The sequence below is a fragment of the Haliotis rubra genome, unplaced genomic scaffold (assembly GCF_003918875.1).
Source record: "Haliotis rubra isolate DU_JTF1 unplaced genomic scaffold, ASM391887v1 Scf23, whole genome shotgun sequence".
Classification (NCBI taxonomy): domain Eukaryota; kingdom Metazoa; phylum Mollusca; class Gastropoda; order Lepetellida; family Haliotidae; genus Haliotis; species Haliotis rubra.
The window spans coordinates 343,475-371,025 of record NW_025766336.1 but is presented as its reverse complement, the minus strand read 5'-3'; the positions used below and the strand labels follow the sequence as shown (position 1 = coordinate 371,025).

Below are 27,551 nucleotides of genomic sequence, written 5' to 3'. Positions count from 1 at the left end.
GGCAATAGTATTTGTAGCGGCACGCCTTTTTGTTAGCACCTCAGAGTTGCCTCCCTTGGCAACTTGTTGACTCGTCATGCCGTGGAGTTTTCCACCGATGTGGATAACATTCTGAGTGGATAATGATGCTGTCTAGCTTTGCTAGAATGCTCGAGAACTGTGTAAGAGCTACATATAGGCTGGTTGTTGAGTAGTGCGACATGGGACTTTCACATGACTGGATTTGTATACATCTGTCTGCCATCATTAAGCTGATCAACGTTTCAAGACCGACTGTGCTTGTCTATTCAGCTGCTGTCATTGTAAACAACCTTCAGTCAGTATATCTGTTCTCACTGTAAATGTCAAGACTGGTGAGTTAATAGTTTAGATTTGTGACCCAATATTTTAGATTTGTTTATCAAATGCATTGTACTAGAAATCTGTGTTGTCATTCATTGTAGCTTGCTCATTGTTTGTTCAGTATATTATTAAATATATAAGACTTGTCAGTGATCTATTTTGCTGGTTAAAAGGTGACTCTTAAACCTTTTGTTACGGCAAATTATTAACCGTAACAAAGTGCAAGTAACTCATAACAGTGGGTGATGTATCCATGTGCAAACGGATTAGTGATAGTAAATCATCACAGTGGAGGATGTATCCATGTGCTAACGGATTAATGATGTGGTTTAATGATATTAATACCGATGTAAGTAGCTTATCACAGTGGATGATGTATCCATGTGCTAACGGATTACTGATATGGTTAAGAATGGTAATACCGGTGCAAGTAAATCATCACAGTGGATGATGTATCCATGTGCTAACGGATTACTGATATGGTTAATAATGTTAATACCGATGTAAGTAGCTCATCACAGTGGATGATGTCCCCATAACGGATTACTGATATGGTTAATAATGTACCGATGTAAGTAGCTCATCACAGTGGAGGATGTACCCATGTGCTAACGGATTACTGATATGGTTAATAATGTTAATACCGATGTAAGTAGCTCATCACAGTGGATGATGTATGTGCTAACGGATTACTGATATGGTTAATAATGTTAATACCGATGTAAGTAGCTCATCACAGTGGATGATGTACCCATGTGCTAACGGATTACTGATATGGTTAATAATGTTAATACCGATGTAAGTAGCTCATCACAGTGGATGATGTATCATCACAGTGGATGAGTGGATGATGTACCCATGTGCTAACGGATTACTGTAAGTAGCTCATATAATACCGATGTTATAATGGTTAATACCGGTGCAAGTCAAGTGGATGATGTCATCGGATTACTGATATGGTTAATAATGGTAATACCGGTGCAAGTAAATCATCACAGTGGAGGATGTATCCATGTGCTAACGGATTACTGATATGGTTAATAATGGTAATACCGGTGCAAGTAAATCATCACAGTGGATGATGTATCCATGTGCTAACGGATTACTGATATGGTTAATAATGTAAATACCGATGTAAGTAGCTCATCACAGTGGATGATGTATCCATGTGCTAACGGATTAATGATGTGGTTTAATGATATTAATACCGATGTAAGTAGCTCATCACAGTGGATGATGTATCCATGTGCTAACGGATTACTGATATGGTTAATAATGACCGGTGATAAATCATCACAGTGGATGATGTATCCTGCAAACGGATTACTGATATGGTTAATAATAATACCGATGTAAGTAGCTCATCACAGTGGATGATGTATCCATGTGCTAACGGATTACTGATATGGTTAATAATGTTAATAATAACTCATGTGGATGATGTAATACGGATTACTGATATGGTTAATAATGGTAATACCGGTGCAAGTAAATCATCACAGTGGAGGATGTATCCATCTAACACTGATATGGTAAATACCGATGTAAGTAGCTCATCACAGTGGATGATGTATCCATGTGCTAACGGATTACTGATATGGTTAATAATGTTAATACCGATGTAAGTAACTCATCACAGTGGATGATGTATCCATGTGCTAACGGATTACTGATATGGTTAATAATGTTAATACCGGTGCAAGTAAATCATCACAGTGGATGATGTATCCATGTGCTAACGGATTACTGATATGGTTAATAATGTTAATACCGGTGCAAGTAAATCATCACAGTGGATGATGTATCCATGTGCTAACGGATTACTGATATGGTTAATAATGTTAATACCGGTGCAAGTAAATCATCACAGTGGATGATGTACCCATGTGCTAACGGATGAAATGATGTGGTTTAATGATATTAATACCGATGTAAGTAGCTCATAAGAGTGGACGATGTACCCATGTGCAGCTAGCCGAGGATGTCTGAACATGGATTCATAATGCCAATCGTGCCAATCGTCGGTCTACAGTGACTACTTCAGGCATTAGGCGTTGTTACATGAGTCACCGTGAAACTTATACATAAATAGGCACCTTCAGATACCATTCTGAAGATCAAACAATATACTAACTACAATCTTAATTAGCCATCTCAGCATGATACCTTTTCAACATTAACATGTCCTCTTCACGCCTAAATCATTGACCAACAAATGCATTTTACAAGGGGAAAAAACTGCATGGATAATAGGCACGCGTCGGAGTGAAGCTCGACTGTAAGATTCCACGATGGTCGATATCAGTGATGCCATCAAAGGAGATCAGTAAAACACTAATACCTGCTGCATGCATTGCAGCTCAGTCAGGAGACAACGGCTTGATGATAGTACATGCCGGTTTTGCATGGATGTTATGAAAGATGCCTCTTTATAAAACCCTGGATATTTTGTGAATAGAACTATCTTGCTGCTAAGTCATGTAATTCGTCATTAAATATGATAGTATATACGACACACTGGTATCTTTATTGACTCACCCCTGGTCTACGCTGGTAGAGGATAAATAAGTTATAACTAACAACCGGTAGATGTGTTGAATATGTCCTCCCTGTAGGTAGTGGTGTGAGGCTGCAAGCATTTTGGTAACACCTGTGGTTGCACTACGAGTGAAGGAAATTGTGGCATTTCGTCTCTATAAAACCGTGCACATGGAGATACTGATCATGAGTATCCACACAGCAGTTGCCATTATTTTTTAGGATGTAATATGCTATTGTCCAGGTTTCTCATGACCAAGGGACAAGTGTTGATTGTGGTATTACTTGTACCTTATTAGAAATGACCACATTTAGTAACGACAGTGTCATCAACAGTTGCAATATTGTCTGAAACTACAACCTACCATTGAATCTGACTACAAATGCGGCAGCCACATTAAATACAACACGTCCATAATAAGATGTTCATTCTATTCGACAATAGCACCTACACTAACGCTCTAACAGACATCACATTTACAATCTCACATTTGCAATTACTACATTCAGACAGTAAAGCTGCACCTTGCTACATGCCGTAATGCATACCCTGAGGGGATAGCCACTCACTCACTCAGCTATCAGTATAAATATGTCCCCGAGTCAGACCTCAGTGCTGCCACTACACGAGGGGGGCGGTGGTGTAGCCTAGTGGTTAAAGCGTTCGCTCGTCACGCCGAAGGCCCGGGTTCGATTCCCCACATGGGTATAACTTGTGAAGCCCATTTCTGGTGTCCCCCGCCGTGATATTGCTGGAATATTGCTTAAAACGGCGTAAAACCATACTCAACCAGCACTACACGAGGGGGTTGTACACAACAGGATGTCATTTGCAGACTGCTATCAGTATAAATATGTCCCCGAGTCAGACCTCAGTGTTGCCACTACACGAGGGGGTTGTACACAACAGGATGCCATTTGCAGACTGCTATCAGGATAAATATGTCCCTGAATCAGACCTCAATGTTGCCAGTAGGGACAGGATGCATGTGACACTTGCAAACTGTTGTTGTCAGGATAAATACTGGAAGTGCAGTATATTCATTAACTATACACCAACTATCCTAATATTGAGATATCGACATTGTTCATAGTAACATTGTACAACATTCCATTTCCTGGTGTGATACAGTATCAAAGTGTATGGACACATGTAAGATATCAATCCATGGGTTATTGTGCTACAGGATACGAATTGCCCATATATGTCATAGATATGGGATGCACGTGGAAGAAGAAAGTGCATTGTAGAATATGATGGGTGATAGTGCGTTAGTAATAAATGGTAATTAAAGGACTCACCAAGTAATGATGCAGCAGGAGGGATATATCGATCAGATGGAAATATCCTCTATGTGGCCCAGAACCTATGAGAATTATAATCCGTTCACAGGACATATAACAAAACGTCCAATTTCTCCTGGTTTCAATCACACACTATATTGAGAGCCACTGGCATTAGAATCCAGCCATTCACAATGCCGTCTTACTCCGGGATCTGTGTCGGATGCTGACTTGAATTCCGTTTGAGATAACTAGACTTTATTGGAGGAATCGCGAGCTCCCATGAGACCGCTGAACAGGAACCCAGCATTAGACACTCGTGTCTTCTCGTGAAGGTCAAAACGTCCAAACTACTGAATATATCCAGACTTAAACGTCTGAGGGAACCCAAATTGAATTTAAATCGTAATTTGGGAACAATTGATTTTTCTCTTTCCCCTCCTGTTCTTTATAGCCGGGCCCGTCATGATCAATTTCCACCAAGCATTTTGAAAATATTCCTTGGAGGAAGGACTTCAATAGTACTGGAGAAAGTTCCACGAGTTGAATGTCAACACCAACTAATGAATGGAGTGGTTCTTGCTAGAAAGGTAAACACTACAGCTGATAGCAGTGCCTTCTTCTGCCTCAGGGTGCCACCAAAGGGTGCTCTCTTCACGTGGGCATCTAGGATGACATAAAGTTGGTGATGATTCTGCAACAAAAATTGAAATTTGGATCAAGGCATAGTGATGATAATCCTTTATGCCTAACGTTTGTGTGACACGTCAGTATCGTCTGGTCCCGGAATCTGAAGCTGTTCATGTACATGCATACATAACATATTCCAATCATTCCGCCATTTAAACACGACAGTAGCTATGACCTGCGATGGCCTTTTGAACCTCCTACCTGTGTGTTGGTATGTTCATTGCGTGTGGTGAGTCATAGTTCGGTAGTGGGTTGAATAGCGTGGAGTCGCTCAGTACTTAAGCTGGCCATGTGTATATTGTATATATGATGAGGACGCCACGAGTGTATTCCACGTTGTGAATCGCAAGAGGAAGAACCACCCACACCTGTGACTGTAGGATGTACGTTCATGGCAGTCTCAATATGAGAACTTCAGTAAATAATCTGTTTTCCACTAAGCTCATTATTGTATACGAGCATCCCTGTTTTACATCCTCCGTCCACACACTGGATGTTATTACTTTCACACTTACTCCTTCTATGACGAGAAAAGGCTGGTTCACATTCTGTCCCTTTAATGAAGATGTCTTGAATGTGTTTTACAGTTCCTTAAGCCATGATCAAAGGGACATCAGTAATTAAGCACTCATTTGGGACACGATTAAATGGCATTTAAAAGTGAAACGTATAAAGGAGAGAATTGTATGATGTCAATTTCTGGTTATAAGGAACGCAACGTTTCGAAGCATATTTCCTTCATCTGGTGAATGAAAACTGGCGGGAAATAGATGTACATGTGACAAAAGTTATGAGACCTATCTAGACACATAACAAGGGAAGCCAGTAGTAATTAACAATGGCAATCGACAACTGGAAGCCAGGAGTTCCGGTACCGGTAGGCAATAAGCAGTTATTTATATATACTCAAAGGTCAATTATTGTGAGAGACGAACAACAAGCAGAATCAATGTTCAACTGATCCTGCAGCAAATGACATGTCAAATGTTTCTATGTATGATTACGATCAACAGTCCATACGAAATGCACACCTGCATGCAAATGAGCCCCAACACAAGAGGGAGTTCACAAGCCCACACTGTCAGTGGCGAGTGTGTCCACCTTCTGCATTCATGCAGGCCTTCATTGAGGTGACAAAAAAGTCGAGGAGAAGATCCATATTCGAGGAAGGATTTGACGGAGTTCCTTCAGCTTTGTTGAAGGATTCGGTTGACGTTGTAAACCCCGCTCCATTAATCCCAGACGTGTTCACTGGGTGACAAAATCACGGATCTTGCCAGGGTTGCACATCAACATTATTCTGATCAAGACAATGCTGTGCAACGTGTGAACTCGTCGGTGAAGGGAATTCTTCTTCACTCCCGTGCTCCTCGTCGCAGGTGTTGCAGGTGTTGCCTGTCTGGAGACGTCGGGGTTCCGGCGTCAGAAGTGTCATCGGGCCGGGCGTCGTCGATCTGTCCTCGTGCAATTTCAACTGCTTGGTTGCGTTTTTCAGCCTTTTTTAGCACACTCCTATCTGGTTCAAGTCCAAAACTTCATCCACAATGAACATTTACAATGAAAGCATTCCATGTCACAATACGTTTTGCCTGTGAGTATATATTAAAGGAGTTGTGACCTATATAGGTGTGTTAGGTAGGATGACTGACTGAGTTTGGTTTTTACGCCGCTTTTAGCTATATTTCAGCAACATCACGGCGGGGGACACCAGATGTTAGGTAGGATGAAGGATTGTGTCGGTGATGTGTGTCCATATCGGATATGAAAGTTTGTCGGTTGTTGAATGTATGTGTTGGGTGTGATGGGGTATAGACCTGCCGGTGACGTGTATCGGGTATGAAGGTGTTTCGTGTATGAAAGTATGTGTCGGATGTGATGGTGTATAGCCCTGTCGGTGACGTGTATCGGGTATGAAGGTGTTTCGTGTATGAAAGTATGTGTCGGATGTGATGGTGTATAGCCCTGTCGGTGACGTGTATCGGGTATGAAGGTGTTTCGTGTATGAAAGTATGTGTCGGATGTGATGGGGTATAGCCCTGTCGGTGACGTGTATCGGGTATGTAGGTGTTTCGTGTATGAAAGTATGTGTCGGATGTGATGGTGTATAGCCCTGTCGGTGACGTGTATCGGGTATGAAGGTGTTTCGTGTATGAAAGTATGTGTCGGATGTGATGGTGTATAGCCCCGTCGGTGACGTGTATCGGGTATGAAGGTGTTTCGGAGTATGACAGTATGTGTCGGATGTGATGGTGTATAGCCCTGTCGGTGACGTGTATCGGGTATGAAGGTGTTTCGGGTATGAATGTATGTGTCGGATGTGATGGTGTATAGCCCTGTCGGTGACGTGTATCGGGTATGTAGGTGTGTCGTGAGGTGTATGAAAGTATGTGTCGGATGTGATGGTGTATAGCCCTGTCGGTGACGTGTATCGGGTATGAAGGTGTTTCGCATGAATGAAAGTATGTGTCGGATGTGATGGTGTATAGCCCTGTCGGTGACGTGTATCGGGTATGAAGGTGTTTCGTGTAGTGAATGTATGTGTCGGATGTGATGGTGTATAGCCCTGTCGGTGACGTGTATCGGGTATATGAAGGTGTTTCGTGGATGTGAAAGTATGTGTCGGATGTGATGTGTGTATAGCCCTGTCGGTGACGTGTATCGGGTATGAAGGTGTTTCGTGTATGAAAGTATGTGTCGGATGTGATGGTGTATAGCCCTGTCGGTGACGTGTATCGGGTATGTAGGTGTCGTCGTGTATGAAAGTATGTGTCGGATGTGATGGTGTATAGCCCTGTCGGTGACGTGTATCGGGTATGAAGGTGTTTCGTGTATATGAAAGTATGTGTCGGATGTGATGATGATGTATAGCCCTGTCGGTGACGTGTATCGGTATATGAAGGTGTTTCGGGTATGAAAGTATGTGTCGGATGTGATGGGGTATAGCCCTGTCGGTGACGTGTATCGGGTATGTAGGTGTTTCGTGTATGAAAGTATGTGTCGGATTTGATGGGGTATAGCCCTGTCGGTGACGTGTATCGGGTATGAAGGTGTTTCGTGTATGAAAGTATGTGTCGGATTTGATGGTGTATAGCCCTGTCGGTGACGTGTATCGGGTATGTAGGTGTTTCGTGTATGAAAGTATGTGTCGGATGTGATGGTGTATAGCCCTGTCGGTGACGTGTATCGGGTATGTAGGTGTGTCGGGAGTGAAAGTATGTGTCGGATGTGATGGGGTATAGCCCTGTCGGTGACGTGTATCGGGTATGTAGGTGTTTCGTGTATGAAAGTATGTGTCGGATGTGATGGGGTATAGACCTGTCGGTGACGTGTATCGGGTATGAAGGTGTTTCGTGTATGAAAGTATGTGTCGGATGTGATGGGGTATAGCCCTGTCGGTGACGTGTATCGGGTGTGTAGGTGTTTCGTGTATGAAAGTATGTGTCGGGTAGGATGAAGACACGTGTCGGTGATGTATGGATTAATAACTGACAGGCATTTCATGGGCCACCTTCTTAAAACAACTGTCCCTTCAAAGGTATATACACCAGCAGATTGCACGCTCATATTAAGAACTAAACAAGTTGCAAATATTTTAGCACACCAAACGCCCGTCCCACTGTGAAAATATAAGGTGCTACCAGCCTTCTCCCACGAACACCTGCCTGGAGTCTACACCTGTCTGTGGATTGTCCCACTGAGAGGCAAATAGAACAACAGGATAATCTCAGGAACGTTGTGTCTCCTGATGTCTTGTGCAAGAAACTCCCTCGTTCTAACGTGTATGCGATGCATTGATGACATCGTGATAAGATGATGTAGTTAGACTTTGTACTCAAATTGTGATTGCAAAGAATAATCTGCTTCTGATGCAATTTGTTCAGTTGCTTGAGGCAGTGGATCGTCGACAAAAACGGATCTCGATATTTTAATTCCGAATGTGTTTTGGTTTGAAATATTTTGCTGGCTTTTGCTCGGAAGGAATCCCAGCCTGAAGAAAGTTCAGGCTGTTCATTATCCATGCGCGTATGCCCGATGGTGATGGCATTAATGAATCGATACTTGGCTTTACGGTTGAGGCCGATGAGGCCGCTATGATCTCAGGTTGAATCGAGACACGACTGATGTATTCATCCAAGGATTCATACTAGATTCATCGCCACTGTATTGAGCAGCTCTAAGGCTAGGATAAGGCGATACAATCTAAGCCATTACATGCAGATGGTAGGTTACTGTAAGACTGTAAGACGGACTCGGTAGTATGATCCCAATCTCTGTCCGTCCTTGTCCCAGCATTACGCTTGACACTCAATGATGAGACAAATGCTGATAACATCAAAGGATAGTCAACATTTTGCACATGTACCTGTCGTCAAGAAATTACGTTAACTAATTCATAATCGAGATGTAAAATGTTGATGCGCTTGAAACACCACTTGCAAATTATTTATAGCAGTAGTCGCTGTGTGCCTCTTACACATGTTTAATGCAATACTTCCATATGCTTAATATCTCACCTGAAAGCTTACAACAGACCAAATCTCACCTGCTGTGTATAATTTCAAGGAACATGAATGGTTGATACAGGAATTCAAATGCTGGATTTGCACTTTTATATATCAATTACTTTGTCGTGATGTATCCATATCAGTTAATACAATTGGCATATATTTACTACCCACATGATTTACTATTACATTGTAAACGGTGTCGAAGACCCAGCTACTATATCATTGTTATATTGTACAGCATTAGTTCCCCGATCAATAGTGGATGTCATGAGACACATAGGCCTTATCTCCTCCGTTACATGTAGGAATATGGTAATACAGGAGGCTGTCACATATGTTGTCTGTTTCACTTATATACTATGCGTCTGGTTCCATGGCGTTGCCTCGAACACAGAGACCAGCCTCCGGCTCATCACCGATTCGTCAATGGTGTATGAACGAAGAGATTACCAACTATGTTCCTGACATTAGTGCGGAACCATCTCATCAATATCCACATCAATATCCACATCCACTATTATGTACTTGGGTACAAATAGCTTTATAAATAAGTTAAACACTATGCCTATTGACAGTATGTATTAAAAAGTAATTGTTGAATACCTTTAAATAGCCTTTTAATACAATATCGTTGTAAGTATGTCGTATATGAATACATTTTAAGGATCTCTACGTACTTGTGACTATAGCATAAAACAACACATAAAAATATAATGCAAATACTTCCTGTAAACATAGTGATCATATTCTCTCTATATGAATTTGTCATTATTAAACAGTCTATTTGCGTTATTGCAATATAGAGAAGGCAATCAGTAATGTGCAATAGACAGCCCATGTAGCACACACGCACACACTCGCGCACACACACACACACGTAAACACGCTCTCTCTCACTCTCTCTCTCTCTCTCTCTCTCTCTCTCTCTCTCTCTCTCTCTCTCTCTCTCTCTCTCTCTCTCTCTCTCTCTCTCTCTCTCTCTCTCTCTCTCTCTCTCTCGCGCTCTCTCTCACACACACACACACACACACACACACACACACACACACACACACACACACACGTATGTTCCCCCTTCCCCAGCCCAAAGAGTATTGGATCACATATTTGCGTGTTTGTCTCCTCTAGTCCCCGACGGGCCTCCTCGTCCAGGACACTTCCATCTCATGCCCCGCTGTAATTACTGGGGTCGGCTTCCTAAGCATGTGAAAAACGTACAGATTGGGCGAGGATGGGAATGCTAAGTGTGAATAGGGATGGAGAACTGAGAGAAAGCTGAATGTAATCAATTGTTCCCCCTCATCCAACCTAGCTGACAAACCGGACCATTGATTCCGTGCCGGGGAAATGTGTTGTTCGACGCCAATAGCTTAAAAGGGTCTTTCCTCGCTAGATGTGTCATAAATCGGATTCGGCTCACTCCCTGGGTGTTTTGACGCTATAGAATTAACGCTTCTCCTGTGATGTACATAGGCTTTCTGATTAATTGGCTGTATGGATTAACTGAAATGGTTTATATTTTCAGACGATTTGTCATTCAGCTTCACTTAGTGATGCTGTGGTATCGCAAGAAATGAAACAGAAAAGGGTGTTAATGAGAGGAATGACTGTCCGATTATATAATCGATGAACCCAATTGGGACTGCATGAGTAAAGATTCATTTTCAGGAAAAGACGTCATGATAAAATGGAGTCTCTACTTGTAGTTACATTATAACCTTTTACTACTTTCAGTTTCGGGTAACTGCTGCTCCCAAATACGGGCCCGTCGAGCCGTGGCAGTAAACAAGACCTGGAGCTCACCACATACATACAATACAATACAAAATATTTTATTGGCGTCTCACCATTTGTACAGAGTGAAAACAACTTAAACAAGTATGTGAAAGATGATGTACAAACGCCACCCAGTGTGGGTTATGAGAGACGATAAAATATAAAGTATACGTTAAGTGATAGAGATTAGGATATATAGATGTAGATCTCCCTGTGTAGGCTGATTGGTTAGCAGCTGATCTAAACAAACTGGCTGCAGTTAGTTGATTTTTGAGAGTTCAGTTACTTATGTGATGCAACCGGAGTGAACTGACAACATTGAGGGTGGTGGCCATAGACAGGGAACGAAACAGAACTGTCAATTAGCTGACTCTCACTGGCCCAACTCCTGTCAAAGCTACCTACAGAGAACTGTCAATCAGCTGACTCACTGGCCCAACTCCTGTCAAAGCTATATACAGAGAACTGTCAATCAGCTGACTCACTGGCCCAACTCCTGTCAAAGCTACATACAGAGAACTGTCAATCAGCTGACTCACTGGCCCAACTCCTGTCAAAGCTACATACAGAGAACTGTCAATTAGCTGACATTCAGTTAACTGACTCACTGGCCCAACTCCTGTCAAAGCTACATACAGAGAACTGTCAATCAGCTGACTCACTGGCCCAACTCCTGTCAAAGCTACATACAGAGAACTGTCAATCAGCTGACTCACTGGCCCAACTCCTGTCAAAGCTACATACAGAGAACTGTCAATCAGCTGACTCACTGGCCCAACTCCTGTCACTCCTGTCAAAGCTACATACAGAGAACTGTCAATCAGCTGACTCACTGGCCCAACTCCCTGTCATACAGAGCTGTCAATCAGCTGACTCACTGGCCCAACTGTCAAATCAGCTGAACTGTCAACTAGCTGTCAATCTCCCAACTCCTGTCAAAGCTACATACAGAGAACTGTCAATCAGCTGACTCACTGGCCCAACTCCTGTCAAAGCTACATACAGAGAACTGTCAACTGGCCCAACTCCAACTCCAAAGCTACATACAGAGAACTGTCAATCAGCTGACTCACTGGCCCAACTCCTGTCAATATTACAGAAACTTAGACAAAGCTATATACAGAGAACTGTCAAAATGTTGGAAATCAGCTGACTCACTGGCCCAACTCCTGTCAAAGCTATGTATACAGAGAACTGTCAATCAGCTGTCAACTCACTGGCCCAACTCCTGTCAAATATGAAAATTACAAGAGAGAACTTGTCATATGAGCTTCCTCAGTGAGCTTCCTCAGTGGCCCGGGGTAGCCTAGAGGTTAAAGCGTTCGCTCGTCACGCCGAAGACCCGGGTTCGAATCCCCACATGGGTACATTGTGTGAAGCTCATTTCTGGTGTCCCCCGCCGTGATATTGCTGGAATATTGCTAAAAGCGGCGTAAAACCAAACTCACTCACTCACTCACTCACTTGATGCCAAAACCAACGTCAGAGTGATACACTGAGAAATAATAGCAACCCGACATGATGGGTGGAACTGTGTGAAAGGGTTATCTGAAAATAAGGGCTGGATTAGATATAATATAGCCATACAAGTTTTGTGAACAAGTTGTCGTTATGCAAGAAAGACACTATCTCTCTTTTCGGGGATTTACTGATTTAACACACTTCTGTTGAATTCGTCTCTTACCTCTTAAGACATGGCCAGATGTACAACAAAGAGGGCAAAACATTAGTCATCTCCAGAACCCACGATATGTGAAACTTGCTGCTCTACCGCTACATAATGCATTTCTCTCAAGAACAATTTCCTTAACCTGGATTATGTTTATTCCAACACACATCAGTTCTACAAAGACAACAACAAAGAAAATCATACATGCCTTTGGTTAAGATTTGTTTTTGATATAATATTGTTTCCGACAGCATTCATGTTGTATTTCCAACACTCTCTCCTTAATACAACTCTGCTAATAACTCGAAGGTCAGGTTATACACAGTCAGCGGATGAACAAATTCCACCACAAAAACAGCCTGTCCATAAATAGATGAACAAGTGTTACAATCACGTGAGTGTAAGTACTGACATGTTTTGCCGAGTGACCTACTGAAATACAAAAACATCTTCCACACGCTGTTCATTATAGCATCGGGCTGGCTGATGGCAGTCGAGATGACTAAAGTTCTGTTCTAGTGTGCGGCGTCCAAGCGATCTGAGAAGGTACAGGTACGGGGAATCTGAGTTGCCTTTTACTCACAAAGAGCTCTCAATCCAACCATCTTCTGAATGCTCCAGGCTATGCTCGGGAGACCCACTGCCTCAGACATAAGGAGATCTGGCCTCACGACGCATAGCAATGTCAACATACTGGAATGTTCTCCGTGCACGTTGCGAGTTACGTTGTACTGAGCCTATTAGAAAATACTTGTATATTTGCAAGACAAAATGATGGATGTAATTTAATGGAAGACTTACTAAACAGACTATAACGCAATTAGTCGCTACTTGTTGAACTGGAGAAAAGTTCTGGTCCCACTTCGACCACGTCTTTCACAAACCTTCGCCGCGTATAGTGACTAAACGGTAAACGAACTTACCCAATTAGTTACTTGTTCGTCTGACATTTTGCGTAAAGCGTTGATGTAGAGGATTTATTGAGTTTAAAAAAGAATCTACCGTGCGCATTTCTAAGTACAAAAACGCGTGACATTTCTAAGTGTAACGTCTTAGCAGAGAAACATGGGCGCTGCAGAGTTTGCTCACGAATGTATCAATTAGCTTGCCTTGTCCTTTGAGTGACTACTAACCTCTAATGTTACAGTACATTCACATGAGTCGTATTTCGAGAACATGTGGTTTCCATAGCAAATCTGAAGCGGTATATTCTGCATCATCAAATTATCATCAGGCACCTGAAACAAACTTGTTTCTGCATGCTAAAGTTTATCAATAGTTTATAGTCATGTACACGTGTTTACCCAATGCCCCACACACGGGGCGGGATTGAGGAATGTCGAGAGGTCCTTCTGCATATATGCTATAAATGATTTTAAGCATAAGCACTTCTTGAGTCTTGAGCGTTATGAATACCAACGTGCACTGTTATAGGTAGTATTGGCACATCGTGACAAACATCGAGGCCATACAAATAGGGTTTGGCACATATAAGAAGCACAATTCCACATACATCTCCTATACAATACACAGTGAACTGTCATCACAACACGTCTCATCAGTCATACATTATAGAACCAGTGTAGATGAAGCCTTCACCTCTATAAACTCCATCTTCAGCGGGATTTTAACCATTTCTTCCATATGTTCTCGCCGTATTTTCAAATCAAAGGAATTCTCGAATAGCTCCTTACCTGACCGTGGGTGTTGTACAGAACGCAGAACTCTGATCACAATAATGTCCTATATGCTCAACTGCCCACCTGATTTATGTCCCTAAAAAATAATAATGTCCATGTCTATAAGGTGTAGTTTATTTAACTACCGTCAATACATAGCTCCGGTAGTAATATAATAATGCCCCTGTCTATAAGGTGTAGTTTGTTTAGCTACCGTCAGTACATAGCTCCGGTAGTAAAATAATAATGTCCATGTCTATAAGGTGTAGTTTGTTTAGCTACCGTCAATACATAGCTCCGGTAGTAATATAATAATGTCCATGTCTATAAGGTGTAGTTTGTTTAGCTACCGTCAGTACATAGCTCCGGTAGTAATATAATAATGTCCCTGTCTATAAGGTGTAGTTTGTTTAGCTACCGTCAATACATAGCTCCGGTAGTAATATAATAATGTCCATGTCTATAAGGTGTAGTTTGTTTAGCTACCGTCAATACCTAGCTCCGGTAGTAATATAATAATGTCCATGTCTATAAGGTGTAGTTTGTTTAGCTACCGTCAGTACATAGCTCCGGTAGTAATATAATAATGTCCATATCTATAAGGTGTAGTTTGTTTAGCTACCGTCAGTACATAGCTCCGGTAGTAATATAATAATGTCCATGTCTATAAGGTGTAGTTTGTTTAGCTACCGTCACATACATAGCTCTATAAGGGTAGTAATATAATAATGTCCATGTCTATAAGGTGTAGTTTGTTTAGCTACCGTCAATACATAGCTCCGGTAGTAATATAATAATGTCCATATCTATAAGGTGTAGTTTGTTTAGCTACCGTCAATACATAGCTCCGGTAGTAATATAATAATGTCCATATCTATAAGGTGTAGTTTGTTTCGTCAATACAAGTAGTAATATAATAATGTCCATGTCTATAAGGTGTAGTTTGTTTAGCTACCGTCAATACATAGCTCCGGTAGTAATATAATAATGTCCATGTCTATAAGGTGTAGTTTGTTTAGCTACCGTCAATACATAGCTCCGGTAGTAATATAATAATGTCCATGTCTATAAGGTGTAGTTTGTTTAGCTACCGTCAATACATAGCTCCGGTAGTAATATAATAATGTCCATGTCTATAAGGTGTAGTTTGTTTAGCTACCGTCAATACATAGCTCCGGTAGTAATATAATAATGTCCATGTCTATAAGGTGTAGTTTGTTTAGCTACCGTCAATACATAGCTCCGGTAGTAATATAATAATGTCCATGTCTATAAGGTGTAGTTTGTTTAGCTACCGTCAATACATAGCTCCGGTAGTAATATAATAATGTCCATGTCTATAAGGTGTAGTTTGTTTAGCTACCGTCAATACATAGCTCCGGTAGTAATATAATAATGTCCATGTCTATAAGGTGTAGTTTGTTTAGCTACCGTCAATACATAGCTCCGGTAGTAATATAATAATGTCCATGTCTATAAGGTGTAGTTTGTTTAGCTACCGTCAATACATAGCTCCGGTAGTAATATAATAATGTCCATGTCTATAAGGTGTAGTTTGTTTAGCTACCGTCAATACATAGCTCCGGTAGTAATATAATAATGTCCATGTCTATAAGGTGTAGTTTGTTTAGCTACCGTCAATACATAGCCCGGTAGTAATATAATAATGTCCATGTCTATAAGGTGTAGTTTGTTTAGCTACCGTCAATACATAGCTCCGGTAAGTAATATAATAATGTCCATATCTATAAGGTGTATATTTGTTTAGTGTAGTTGTGTTTAGCTACCGTCAATACATAGCTCCGGTAGTAATATAATAATGTCCATGTCTATAAGGTGTAGTTTGTTTAGCTACCGTCAATACATAGCTACCGTCAATACATAGCTCCGGTAGTAATATAATAATGTCCATGTCTATAAGGTGTAGTTTGTTTAGCTACCGTCAATACATAGCTCCGGTAGTAATATAATAATGTCCATGTCTATAAGGTGTAGTTTGTTTAGCTACCGTCAGTACATAGCTCCGGTAGTAATATAATAATGTCCATGTCTATAAGGTGTAGTTTGTTTAGCTACCGTCAATACATAGCTCCGGTAGTAATATAATAATGTCCATGTCTATAAGGTGTAGTTTGTTTAGCTACCGTCAATACATAGCTCCGGTAGTAATATAATAATGTCCATGTCTATAAGGTGTAGTTTGTTTAGCTACCGTCAATACATAGCTCCGGTAGTAATATAATAATGTCCCCATGTCTATAAGGTGTAGTTTGTCTATAAGGTGTAGTTTGTTTAGCTACCGTCAATACATAGCTCCGGTAGTAATATAATAATGTCCATGTCTATAAGGTGTAGTTTGTTTAGCTACCGTCAATACATAGCTCCGGTAGTAATATAATAATGTCCATGTCTATAAGGTGTAGTTTGTTTTAGCTACCGTCAATACATAGTCCGGTAGTAATATAATAATGTCCATGTCTATAAGGTGTAGTTTGTTTAGCTACCGTCAATACATAGCTCCGGTAGTAATATAATAATGTCCATGTCTATAAGGTGTAGTTTGTTTAGCTACCGTCAATACATAGCTCCGGTAGTAATATAATAATGTCCATGTCTATAAGGTGTAGTTTGTTTAGCTACCGTCAATACATAGCTCCGGTAGTAATATAATAATGTCCATGTCTATAAGGTGTAGTTTGTTTAGCTACCGTCAATACATAGCTCCGGTAGTAATATAATAATGTCCATGTCTATAAGGTGTAGTTTGTTTAGCTACCGTCAATACATAGCTCCGGTAGTAATATAATAATGTCCATGTCTATAAGGTGTAGTTTGTAGCTACCGTTTAGCTACCGTCAATACATAGCATAGCTCGGTAGTAATATAATAATGTCCATGTCTATAAGGTGTAGTTTGTTTTAGCTACCGTCAATACATAGCTCCGGTAGTAATATAATAATGTCCATGTCTATAAGGTGTAGTTTGTTTTAGCTACCGTCAATACATAGCTCCGGTAGTAATATAATAATGTCCATGTCTATAAGGTGTAGTTTGTTTAGCTACCGTCAGTACATAGCTCCGGTAGTAATATAATAATGTCCATGTCTATAAGGTGTAGTTTGTTTAGCTACCGTCAATACATAGCTCCGGTAGTAATATAATAATGTCCATGTCTATAAGGTGTAGTTTGTTTAGCTACCGTCAGTACAAAGCTCCGGTAGTAATATAATAATGTCCATATCTATAAGGTGTAGTTTGTTTAGCTACCGTCAGTACATAGCTCCGGTAGTAATATAATAATGTCCATGTCTATAAGGTGTAGTTTGTTTAGCTACCGTCAATACATAGCTCCGGTAGTAATATAATAATGTCCATGTCTATAAGGTGTAGTTTGTTTAACCGTCAGTTTGTTTAGCTACCGGTACATAGCTCCGGTATAATATAATGTCCATGTCTATAAGGTGTAGTTTGTTTAGCTACCGTCAGTACATAGCTCCGGTAGTAATATAATAATGTCCATGTCTATAAGGTGTAGTTTGTTTAGCTACCGTCAGTACAAAGCTCCGGTACTAATATAAGAATGTCCATATCTATAAGGTGTAGTTTGTTTAGCTACCGTCAATACATAGCTCCGGTAGTAATATAATAATGTCCATGTCTATAAGGTGTAGTTTGTTTAGCTACCGTCAATACATAGCTCCGGTAGTAATATAATAATGTCCATATCTATAAGGTGTAGTTTGTTTAGCTACCGTCAGTACATAGCTCCGGTAGTAATATAATAATGTCCATATCTATAAGGTGTAGTTTGTTTAGCTACCGTCAGTACATAGCTCCGGTAGTAATATAATAATGTCCATATCTATAAGGTGTAGTTTGTTTAGCTACCGTCAGTACATAGCTCCGGTAGTAATATAATAGCCCGTCCTTTGAGGCTAATGAAGTGAACCCTGACTCACAAATCTCTTCTTAATTGCGTAAATTGTTTAGCGGAATTCAAACCATGTGCTGACTGAATAGTGGTAATAAAAATGAAATTATCCTCATCTCTGGTAATCACTGCTACTTGGCAGTACATATTTTATTGACAGGAAGATATTGTAATGATCGGAATATGTTGATAATCATGTAGATTACATAGAATTGATGCATAAAGGTTCACGGAGTGATGTTGGAAGCAGCTGATGGGATACTCTCTGGCCTTGTTCACTGAAGGATTGTTATTTCTAGTAGCAGCCTTCCCTTCCACGTACGTTCACTCATTAGATCACTGAGCCACCATGCAGATACATATCAGCCAGTTGTATCCTTTTATTTTCATGTTGTATGTTCGTATGGAAATCGCCCATGAACATCGCGTGGAATAGACTGACTCACTCTCGTTCGAGAGATGATCTCGTATTGAGGTGGTACGTGTTATCAAAACTTCATTGGTGTCTCTCCACACACTACATTTGTTTCTACAACAATGGTGGTAATTCATTGATTTCCGACCTTGATGTGGTTCACATGTAGACAAGCAGAAGTAACAAGCTTTCAGCCTGACTAAATGACAGGATCCTGTTTACCGAGACTGACTCGCCTTTCTCTCGACAGTTTCAGATGCTGGACCAGATGGTGGGACAAATTGCTCACAGTAACCATGCTGGTTCAACGGGCCATCTTTCCTCCAAAAGTAGAGACACTTTAGATGCTTCCACGGTGGAAGTGCAATACCCCTCACGAGTCAAGAGACATCAAGGAGTTGGTCCAGGTGTTTTATCTTCAATCTGGCTTCAAAATCCGGAAGGATGACTGTCCGTTATTTCCCAGACATGTCTGGAATAACATAACCACGAAGACAGCATTGCTCAGCGTTTTGATTGGTTTAGATGTACCCTTGACATTCTGTATCAGTTTGAACTCAGTTCAGTGCACTGTTGATTCGTTTCGTCGGTCAACATCACAAAAACACATTCTATATTTTCATCCCACTTAAAGAGGAGGTAAATCAATTTGATATGATCCAATTACGTGAAGACATTTCCTTCTGACTGGCTGCATGTGCATGTTAACATAGTCAGAAACATATACACCGATAATGTTACTACATCACGGAATATAAACCCCTGGCCGCGAGTTCACGTGTGCACACTTTTGAAATACATTTGTATATATAAATTCTCAAAGTAAACATGGGAACAGGAATCTGTCGCAGCCTGTTTACTTGCCGAAATCTGTCAAATTCGCCGTAATCGCAGAGTTGCGTGGGGATTAATTCTAATTGAACTAGGCAGAACGAGAACACGCGATTTTACAGCATGAGGTTGAAAGGAGCTGTCTCTGCGGGCAAAAACACTTGTAAAGAGAAAGTGATGTTTTTTTTCTTCTGCCATGCCCTACCTTTCAGAGCACTGATTCCATCTACCGACATCACGGAACAAGATCAATGGTTGAGAAACACTCTGACATTCAGGACGAAGACACTTTGTTCCCAGATCAGCAGATATCTCCAGACACGCTCTTACCAAGGGACAGCTTCGTTGGAGTAGCACAATTGGCACCTTTATGGTGTATCCAAGTCCTAAACAAAATCTACATTTAATGTCAATCAAATACAGTACATTATTCCATAGAAATAGAGATTGGTTCTCGTCGACAAATGTTAACAAATATAGTTACAAAGATTGCAGGGGCAAGATGTCTTCATTGTCTTAATTTGACGACGATGTTCCTCGCAAATTGATGCTTTCGTTAGTGACATCGTGTCATTTGTAATGCATTCCAGCTCAGTCTTCTGGGATCGTGCATAAATCTGTCGGTGTCATCTCATTTTGTACTTAACTATCTCCCTTGAGGTGGACTCAGCTTGGAATAGAAACATATTGCAACTCTGAATATACTATTCACAAACAACATGAGAGCAGCTACAATTGAACCTGTCCACGTTATTTACCAGAGCATCATATCGTACAACAACCACGAATCCATAATATGTATCTACACAAGAAGGAAAATGGAAAGATATACAATGTACAAATTAATGCACTTACATTTACATGAGATTTAAAGCTGTTTTCCCATGCCCCATGTTTGCCTGTCACAATCCTGATCAGTTGATTAGAAGGATTAATCAATCTGAACAGGTGGATGTACAGTGATGTAACTCTGAGTTTGCAGAGCGTCCACAATTCCAAGCATGCGGAGAATATAACAATAGAATTGGTTTACTCAAATTAGATAGCAGCGAGTGGAAAGGTATGTAGGCCGTGGCAATCAGAAAATGAAATCACACGTTATTAAATCCCGGCAATGCTGCGGTGTTAATACTATAGAACTATGGAACCCTGGCTTCTATTCAGCAAGTCTAAGTTGGAACACGTAATCTAAACAGCCAGTAGAAGGTGGCGTATAAACGACTTGTAGACAGTAGACATGTCGCTAATATAAGGATTCGACAGCGCGGTAATAGGCAGACACCAATATCTTTCACAAATTATTTTGGTCGGACGTCCTAGCCAGTGACTCGATAGATTCTTGGCACTGGTTTCTTTGTATTGTGGCATAGTTGAAACTTCCCCTTATTGACTTAGCCTCGGATGCGTTGTCATTGATGGGGAGGACACTGCAAGAATAACACTGTCAAGACCAGTTCCACTCGAGAACTGCACACCAAGAATAGCACTGTCAGGACCAGTTGCACTCGAGAACTGCACACCAAGAATAGCACTGTCAGGGCCAGTTGCACTCGAGAACTGCACATCAAGAATAACACTGTCAGGACCAGTTGCACTCGAGAACTGCACACCAAGAATAGCACTGTCAGGACCAGTTGCACTCGAGAACTGCACACCAAGAATAGCACTGTCAGGGCCAGTTGCACTCGAGAACTGCACATCAAGAATAACACTGTCAGGACCAGTTGCACTCGAGAACTGCACATCAAGAATAACACTGTCCAGACACAGGATCTAAAAATTGTATGAATCTATCCTGTTTCAAATCTTTAAACACTCAGAATCGTGCATTTACCTGCGTTACCATTACTAACAGCAATGAACGTGCATTGCATGATATTCTGTGAGTATTTTTTATGATGGTGCGGACAAATGGCTCGAGGAGTTATCGAGTAAGGAGCATAAAAGGACACGCTACTTGTTTGAACAATTCATTAGCAGTCACGTAGACGAAGGAGAGACAGCAACTATGGTTTAGACCCCTTCTGACTATGTGATAGTACTTGATTCACTTTAAAACCTAGCACACCCTTACATTTGTTTTACTTCCCTAGTGCAGCTCTCTGTGAGAGCCGGTAAATCCCTTACTGTTTGTAATGTCAAGTTTCTAACTTGAACATTGGCGAAGAATGCTAACCGTTAATTCCAGTCCCAAGCGTAAAGTGAATTGTCTCATTAATGACTGAAGACTCATATAATACATATGATCTTATCGTGACCTTTTGTCAGTGACTAGCTATAGTAGCTTGATATAAAATAGTTCATAATGAGTTGACAAAAATATATTTTAGAACTGATGTTGTTCCGAGGCAACGTGATGCCCATCCAGTACTCATATATACTTGATGTGTTTGTATGAACAAAAGAAACGCGATAAACCTGACTCCCATAGTACTGTCTTCCTGGCGTGACATATAAGACACACGGAGCACGTGACATGTGGAAGCGCCTGTCTCATCACTACCAGGGAATTGGTGGCGTCTTGAAGCTCTTCCACAATTCCCAGGTCACAATAACACCACCTTCCTCCATTATATTATACAGCTTCCCTGATGTTGTAACTGGGGGCGGCAGTCACAACGTCCTGTGGAGCTGTTCAGTGTAGTACCTCCTGGTCTGGGAACGATAGACTGCACATGAGACATAAAGTGACTGTATGAGAGTTCTGTAAATGAATTACACCCAACACCATGTCGGGAGCAGCCATAACTGCAACGTGGTTGTCCGTGGTGAGAGATAGTTCAGAGGAGGCTAATACAACACGACAAGTATATATCTGACGTTTTTTAAATGTTGTTGCTGATGCTGGTGTATTTCCTTCTGTTCACTGACCAAGATAGACCGCTAAGTGTTTTGTTATCAGTTTTTGCGACCTCAAGCAGGTGTATTATTGTACAGCAGTGTTCTCCCTGCCAGAAGCAGATACGATCCTTGCGGGTTAAGCTCGGACAGTCCAACATCGCTTTCTCGTCTCGTGTTATCGCTTTCTCGTCTCGTGATATCGCTTTCTCGCTTTCTCGCTTTCTCGCCTCCAAATTTTAAGGCGAGAAAGCGATGGCCCTAATCAGCCACCATACATATCTAGATGTCAGTCTGATGCTGATATTGTTGCGGTTCATCTGGATAGGGATCGAGAACGTCAATACATTTTGGAATGTAAGGTAACGGTGTGACAGATACCAGAGACGCCTGTTCCTATCGATGTACTGGAGTTAACTTCACTGGGTTTCGCATTGTGACGACCTGTTTTCTTTGTTGTTTAATGCCTCACTCAGCAATATTCCAGCGGCGGTCTGTAAAGAAAGAAGGCAATCCAGTGACCAACACCGATCTACGCAATTGGGATACGATGACAAGAGTCAACCAAGTCAGGGAGATTGACCACCCGATCCTGTGACGATGTTTGACCACCCGATCCTGTGACGATGTTTGACCACCCGATCCTGTGACGATGTTTGACCACCCGATCCTGTGACGATGTTTGACCACCCGATCCTGTGACGATGTTTGACCACCCGATCCTGTGACGATGTTTGACCACCCGATCCTGTGACGATGTTTGATCACTCGATCCTGTGACGATGTTTGATCACACGTTTATTACTCGTGTTACCAATCCCAGTTTCCAGGTTCACTCACTCAGCGCAAGTGTAACCTTCCTTATTAATCAAACAAAATATTGAATATTAGTACGTATATATTGACCACTGCCGTCAGGTAAATGTGAACTTTGTAACTATCCTGCGCCGGAAATGTACGCATCTCTGTGGCCTCCACATCATTCGATGTATACTTGAGCTTGGTTGTTTCTCAGTCTCTCTCAACCTACCTTTCCCTCTATCAGCTCGTCTACCACTTAACCGCCCCCCCCCCCCTCCCAATTGTCTCCAGTGACGTCAACTATCATCTCCCTTGCCCTCGCCAACCTTCTATCTCTGTTTTCACTTTATCCTCTGCCTTCTACCACCTTGCCCCACGACCTTCTCACCAACGTTCTCCTACCTCTTCTCCGAAACTCTCCCACTTGTTTTTCTTACAACTCCCACCTTTCCCCGCCTTCTCCGAATTCCTTTTCCTTCTATCGCCCTAGTTGCCTTTAACCACCTTCCCCTGTCACCTCGGTCATCTTCTCCCACTTTCTCCTGTAACCTTATAACCGACTCCTACCTTTGTCTACCGCTCCTCACATCTCTTCTCTTGCTGCTCTTACTTTCTCTCAACTTGTGCACGTGTTTCCGCCTTCTTCATCCTTCTTCCACCTTCTCTTGCGTTTTTTCACCTCTTTTTCCAATTTCTCCGACCTTCAGCTTCTCTCCCACCTTCATCCACGTTCTCCCACCTTCATCCACCTTCGTCCACCGTCTCCCACATTTTCATGCAACTCTTACCACAGCCTCCTCCTTTTTCTCCAACGTCTTCTGTCAGACTTACTTCTCCGTCTTATCTCTCCTGTTATAGTGTCGCAGTTGGACCAGCCATATCTCTACAGAGTGCCGTTAGATGGTGCTGCCATTCACGTGTGACCGTATCACCCGTATAGCTACAACGGTATCACCACTTCCATATGTGACCGTATCACCCGTATAGCTACAACGGTATCACCACTTCCATGTGTGACCGTATCACCCGTATAGCTACAACGATATCACTACTTCCATGTGTGACCGTATCACCCGTATAGCTACAACGGTATCACTACTTCCATGTGTGACCGTATCACCCGTATAGCTACAACGGTATCACCACTTCCAAGTGTGACCGTATCACCCGTATAGCTACAACGGTATCACCACTTCCATGTGTGACCGTATCACCCGTATATAGCTATCAACGGTATCACCACTTCACCAAAGTGTGTGTACCGTACTATAGCTACAACGTATCACATGTGTGACCGAATAGCTACAACGGTATCACCACTTCCAAGTGTGACCGTATCACCCGTATAGCTACAACGGTATCACCACTTCCAAGTGTGACCGTATCACCCGAATAGCTACAACGGTATCACCACTTCCAAGTGTGACTGTATCACCCGTATAGCTACAACGGTATCACCACTTCCATGTGTGACCGTATCACCCGTATAGCTACAACGGTATCACCACTTCCATGTGTGACCGTATCACCCGTATAGCTACAACGGTATCACCACTTCCATGTGTGACCGTATCACCCGTATAGCTACAACGGCATCACCACTTCCATGTGTGACCGCATCACCCGTATAGCTACAACTGCATCACCCCTTCCATATGTGACCGTATCACCCGTATAGCTACATGATCACGTGAATGTGTGACCGTATGTACAAAGTATACCATTCTGATATGCGTTACCTGTATAACAGCTGGCTGTGATGTGTGAGGAATGTCAAGTGATTTAATGTTACGGAGGTCGGCAAGAGATGGAATTATCACAAATGGGATCATTGCATAGCATTATCTGCCTGTGAGCAATCATATCTATACTGCATGTATTATTTGATTGCCTTCATCGTTTCTATTGAGCCATACACATCACAGAAGTATCTGTAGAAGTCTGCTGTAGCCTGTAGGCAGCTGTGTGTAGTTTATCGTAAGGGTGAGCAATTAGCAATTCGAAGATTAACCTAATGTAACTTCAAATACTCCTGTATAAGTGAAGAGCAGTATCCAAACATGTTTAGTTTCGTTTCTGAGTGATATGTTCGTCAAAAAGTAAAATGAAACTTTCCAGAAATCCTTGAAATATTTTAACAATCCCAAGTTTGCCAGTGACGTTGTACACACTTAGCGATGTTATTGAAAATCAAGAGAGGTTAAACAAAGTTAATTCATTGTTATCTTGCGCCTTGATACAGGTCCGACAAGTGGCACGGTAGCCCTCCTCTCAGCGCGGGATCGGAATGTTACAATATCCGGTTGGAACAAAAAAGTTTCAGCGAAACTAGAGTTGAGATGAACAGACTGCCAAGAGACAATCGACACATGCAACCAACCCTTTAGCTTTTAGTTGGAAAATACATTGATCATTAAGATTGATATCAACTGTAAGACTGGTGTTCGTATAACACAGAGAAGCGAGTCATTATGCTAGTTTTATTGGACTATCTCAATAAAAGACCGTCCTCGTGCTGAACCATACGAATGTCACTATCTTCACTCAAGAGGTGATCAGCTCATAGATGTAACAGTATATCGTCACTATTAAAGGGTTGATTGTATCTTCAGTTCAATCACTACACAGATGAAGTTCCGCGCACAAATGTAGCGGTTCAAATAACAGAGCTGCTTTTTTAATATTCTGTATGCATCACTATAATAAACACAGTCGTTCTTCCATCTGCATGTATCACAATAATAAACACAGTCGTTCTTCCATCTGCATGTATCACTATAATAAACACAGTCGTTCTTCCATCTATATGTATCACTATAATAAACACAGTCGTTCTTCCATCTGCATGTATCACTATAATAAACACAGTCGTTCTTCCATCTATATGTATCACATTAATAAACACAGTCGTTCTTCCATCTGCATGTATCACTATAATAAACACAGTCGTTCTTCCATCTGCATGTATCACTATAATAAACACAGTCGTTCTTCCATCTGCATGTATCAAAATAATAAACACAGTCGTTCTTCCATCTGCATGTATCACTATAATAAACACAGTCGTTCTTCCATCTGCATGCATCACAATAATAAACACAGTTGTTCTTCCATCTGCATGTATCACAATAATAAACACAGTCGTTCTTCCATCTGCATGCATCACAATAATAAACACAGTCGTTCTTCCATCTGCATGTATCACAATAATAAACAAAGTCGTTCTTCCATCTGCATGTATCACAATAATAAACACAGTCGTTCTTCCATCTGCATGCATCACAATAATAAACACAGTCGTTCTTCCATCTGCATGCATCACAATAATAAACACAGTCGTTCTTCCATCTGCATGTATCACAATAATAAACACAGTTGTACTTTCATCTGCAGGCATCACAATAATAAACACAGTCGTTCTTCCATCTCTGTATCACTATGATAAAATAATAAACACAGTCGTTCTTCCATCTGCATGTATCACTATAATAAACACAGTCGTTCTTCCATCTGCATGTATCACAATAATAAACACAGTCGTTCTTCCATCTGCATGTATCACAATAATAAACACAGTCGTTCTTCCATCTGCATGCATCACAATAATAAACACAGTCGTTCTTCCATCTGCATGTATCACTATAATAAACACAGTCGTTCTTCCATCTGCATGTATCACAATAATAAACACAGTTGTACTTTTCATCTGCATCACAATAATAAACACAGTCGGCAGTCGTTCTTCCATCTGCATAATAATAAACACAGTCGTTCTTCCATCTGCATGTATCACAATAATAAACACAGTCGTTCTTCCATCTGCATGTATCACAATAATAAACACAGTCGTTCTTCCATCTGCATGTATCACTATAATAAACACAGTCGTTCTTCCATCTGCATGTATCACAATAATAAACACAGTCGTTCTTCCATCTGCATGTATCACAATAATAAACACAGTCGTTCTTCCATCTGCATGTATCACAATAATAAACAATAAAGTCGTTCTTCCATCTGCATGTATCACAATAATAAACACAGTCGTTCTTCCATCTGCATGTATCACTATAATAAACACAGTCGTTCTTCCATCTGCATGTATCACAATAATAAACACAGTCGTTCTTCCATCTGCATGTATCTCTATAATAAACACACTTATTCTTCCATCTGCATGTATCACTATGCATGTATCACTATGAAAAACTAAGTCTTCCTTCGCTTCAATCTCCATGTACCACTTTCA

The 27,551-nt window shown here is 41.2% G+C and overlaps 1 protein-coding gene across 3 annotated transcripts in view; it reads right to left on the bottom strand.

Annotated features, from left to right (window-relative positions):
- The window catches only part of LOC124277949 (solute carrier family 22 member 4-like), a 93,336-nt gene that overhangs the window by 52,244 nt on the left and 13,541 nt on the right, over positions 1 to 27,551 (bottom strand). For all 3 annotated transcript variants that reach the window (XM_046713666.1, XM_046713667.1, XM_046713669.1), the window contains exon 2: positions 4,183 to 4,858. The gene's annotated coding sequence lies outside the window, so the exon portion shown is untranslated. The remainder of the gene's footprint in view (positions 1 to 4,182; positions 4,859 to 27,551) is intronic.